The sequence below is a fragment of the Oxyura jamaicensis genome, chromosome 2, assembly GCF_011077185.1.
Source record: "Oxyura jamaicensis isolate SHBP4307 breed ruddy duck chromosome 2, BPBGC_Ojam_1.0, whole genome shotgun sequence".
NCBI lineage: Eukaryota > Metazoa > Chordata > Aves > Anseriformes > Anatidae > Oxyura > Oxyura jamaicensis.
The window spans coordinates 56660576-56664796 of record NC_048894.1 but is presented as its reverse complement, the minus strand read 5'-3'; the positions used below and the strand labels follow the sequence as shown (position 1 = coordinate 56664796).

Below are 4221 nucleotides of genomic sequence, written 5' to 3'. Positions count from 1 at the left end.
TATGTGAAATTATCTTGTTCCCTGTACTAGGTACAAATTTCGTGTTGGTTCTTATGTAGCCTGGTATTTTGATCTCTATTTTCAAAATGGTGACTAATAGACCTACAGTATTAATATTCAGAGCTGCATGACTTTTTCTCATTAGGCAATCAGTAAAATTAATGAATGACAGCTCTGCACCACCAGGAGGCCTAGCTGAATAGCAAAGGAACTACAGAAACAGGTTATTTGGGTCACTGTCAGGACGGATTTAGTTTTATTACACAAAATATTTTCTTCTACTATAGGAAAACATTTAGTGAATATTCTTGTGTTAATGAAAACTTAAATTAATGCTACCTCATATTTAGCATCACTTCAGAATGTCACTGCCACACTTTGTTCATTTACTTTTGAATTACTTTCAGTGTATGATAACAAGAAGTGAGAAAGTAGAGAAACGAAATCTTGAAGAGTGAAACATTTTAAGAGTGAAACTGATGCCTCTTAAAAATGACAGATCAGTTTGAATTATCCTACGGATCGAAGCTATTCAGTGGAAATACTTCATTTGTCTTCTGTTGGATTTGCAGCAGGCTTTAAATCAAGCTATACAGCTGATAGCATCATTCCCTCTTTAGTTGTTCCACATGGGTAAAAATGAATGTTTTCCATAACATATCTCTGTAGCAGCTTCAATTTAAGGTCCACAATTAGTGAAAAATGAATGTGGATGTTTTCTGAGTATTCAGATATTAGTTCAAAATGTGTGAGCCTAGACACATAAAGTAGAAATCCTGTATCAACAGAGTGAAGCTGAACCTAACCTTATGTAGTATGATCATTATTTCACCTTCTGCCATATGACAGAAGATAGCATTCTATTCCTGTGTTTTGGAGCCATTACTTGCCACAGATGTACTTACATAGAGGGTGATGTTATATAATATGCCAACTCCAGATGGAAGCTAAACTGATCAACTGATCATCAGATTTATCAGAGCCTGTGTAACGTCTGCTGAGTTTGCTGCTCGGAGTGTGGTTTAGATTAGCATTGTTACTAATGGTAACAATGGTATAACAGTAACATTGGAAGTGTAGTCAAAGAGGTAGGGAAGTACCATTCCAGTTATCATTTTTTGTATAATAAAAGGAATTCTGTAAAGGTGAACATGAGATACTACCTAGGATGTCTGTGAAGAAAGGAGAAATCTCAAGGAACTGCTGATAAATCTTTATGCTTGTAGTGCATTCTGTGAGAGTTAGCTGATTAAAAACAAGGGAACATAACTATTCTTGGATCTGTGCCATACCCCGAAGGATTATTATTTTTTTTCTTAAAAAAAAAAAAGTAAAAAAGGGGACCTTTTTATGGGATACAATTCTACTTCCTATGCACAGAAGCAGATATGCTCTCTGGTGAAACAAGAATAAATTAGACACTAAATAAAACTGTAAACAAAATGAATTGCTACTAGGAGATTTGAGATTATTTATGCTAGAAGAGTTTACATTTAAAGTTCATTTCATGGGAGGCACATGTGGAGCTTTTGGATGACTGGGTGATTTTAGAAAGTGGAAAAGACTAGAAGAGATAGAAAATAAAAAAGTTAATTATACAAAAAGTGAAAAGAATTATATTCCTAAAGTCATGTACTTTGTGGTCAATAAAATATGTTCTTAACTTTAGTTATGACTGTGAACCAAAAGCAAGCAGATATTTGAATACTACAAATACTTATCTGTCAAGAAAACTCTGATCCATTTCATATTTTGAGGGTAAAACATACATAACCTCAGACACCTGCAGAGTGCTCTCATTCTACTCTGATCTTTTCCTTAGGAAATAGAATATTAGGAGACAAGGCAAGGATGTATGACAGTTTCCATTTTTCAAGCTCCTCTTTGAAAAAAAATGCCATGAATATCTATATATATTAAAGTCACAGTATTCTCTTAAAGCTTGCTAATCTTTTGGAATCTCATTTTTTTTTTTTTTTTTTTTTTTTTTTTTAAATGTGGTCAGACTTCAAATTTCTCATTTCCATTAAGCACTGAAAGAATTCAATTTTTGTCAAGATTGCACCAAGAGAGACAAATTATTACTGACTCTGAGTTTGAAGTCTGGGAATAATAAGTATTACCTCCTACTACATCTCAGCAAACAAAAGTTGGAGAAAATCTCTACTGAAGCTGGGAGAACAATGTCTGCATTTTGTGTTTTGTCATTGTTGTCACTGTTGTTTGTTTCAGGTGTTTGGTCACTGACACAAAACATTAGAAATATCTGTGCAGGTCATGCCAAATCAGAATTTGTCAATGAAATAAACAGATTTATTGGGGTCAATTAAACACTTTATATAATCTGAAATGAAAAATCAAGTTTTCACATAATATAACCCTCTTCTATTTTATTCTTCTTTCATTTTTATTCTTCTAAAATATCTTCTTTTATTCTTATATTATCCTTATGGGTCTCTTTCAACTCTTGATATTTTATGATTCTATAAATTAATTCTGAAAAATTGAGACATTTTAAAATATGAATTTTAACAATTTCTTTATAAAGCATATCTTAATATTAATTTTGGACATCCTTGACAGACACCTTTTTCTTTGACAGACACCTTTTTCTAATCTTGTCTTTAGTGTAACCTGCTGTAGAATTTGAACAGATTTTTTTTTTTTTTTCCCTGTTGCAAATTTCCTTGAGGGAAAAAAAAAAAAAAAAAAGAAAAAAATGCTTTGATCCACTGTTTGATCAAATTTTAAATCCACGTACAACTTCAGTATAGTGAGGTGACAAAAACAGCTATGATCCAATAATTTCTCAGGACTGCCAAACCCTAGATGTGCCACAACACTCTTCCTATTTCTCTTGAAATTTTTGTAAGATCCTTTCTTGAATTTTTTGTAAGATCATTCAACCTGTTTCTGCCCATCAAGTACAGGATCTGGTTACAGCTTTGTCCTCAACAGGAAGAAACTCAAATCCATCTCTCAGAATAGAACTGCAAATGCTCTGATACTGTACTGAAAGAACATTGTCTGCTTTTCCTGTTGAAGCAGCGTTCATCAAGAGAACTCAAATTTGGTAGTAAACATAATGGTTATGTTTTGGGAGGGAGAGCGTCCTGATCTCTTTATGTAGTTATTCTGTTGCTAGCTAATATAAAACACAGAAATAGTCTAAAAAATGCATCATTTACTTCCTGGAAGAAAATAGATTATTAATTCCTCCTATTAATTCAGAAAACCTCATACCCTGCTGGCTCTATATGTTTTGTGGTATTTAGCTATGTGGCCAGCTTTTTAAATAAGTGATCCACATCTTTTGTTTTCACTTCCATGATCGTTTTAAAATATTACTGAATTGAGCTCCGAGGGGGTTAAATAAATTAATATTATTACCTCCACTTCAACAGGGCTTTTGTCCATCTTCTCAGGGCCGTATAGGCTCTGGATAGGTGCAGGATCTCCCCCAGTGCGGCCTCTATGGCTGTCTCTCCATCAACTAATCTAGCAGGCTGGCAGCCTCTTCCTCAGACATAGGATGTTTGAGATCCAGTCTTGGCATGACAATATATATATATATATACATACTTACATATATATATATATAATAAGAATGCTGTTTGGAGAGTTTTTATCATCAAACACTACATTTTAGATTCCTCAAAAATAGGCCAAATAATTAAATTCCCAGAAAAACAGATTCAGTCCTGAACTTCTAGGTGAAATCATTTATAGGGTCTAAGTGTACATCTTCAAACTTCTCCTTTACAAATGGTTATTCATGTATGAGAGAGTAAATTTAAAAGTGAACACAAAATATGAAAATTTCTGTCACACTAGATAAAATACAAAACCTTCCTTCTTATCTTTCTTGCTGAAAAATTCTAGTAATTGGGATACAGTAGGAAACTTCACAGTTTAATGGTGTTAGACTTTAAGTTATTTTTGAAATGCCTCTAGAAAAACTAAAAGACATGATGCCTCAGAATTTATAATTTCACAAATTTAATTTTGCCAACAATTCTCATACAACTGAAAAGTCCTTCTATAAAATATTAGTTTGTACTGGGTATAGCTGGAATGGTGTTAACTTCAAGCGCATGGTCAAGAATCACTTGTTGGTGGGAAGCAGAGATCAAATTCTTTCATCTGCACTTCCACACGGACTTTGCTTTTTTATTTTTTTATTTCTGATTTTTTTATTCCTTTCCCCTTTCTTCTTAGTTA

At 33.1% G+C, this 4221-nt stretch overlaps 1 long non-coding RNA gene across 1 annotated transcript; it reads right to left on the bottom strand.

Annotated features, from left to right (window-relative positions):
- Nucleotides 1-2291: 2291 nt before the first annotated feature.
- Nucleotides 2292-3511, bottom strand: LOC118163015. The gene is made up of 2 exons (XR_004748784.1): nucleotides 3391-3511; nucleotides 2292-2496 (listed from the first exon to the last, which is right to left on the bottom strand). It is a non-coding gene; the product is annotated as an uncharacterized LOC118163015 (long non-coding RNA).
- Between the last annotated feature and the right edge of the window lie 710 nt (nucleotides 3512-4221).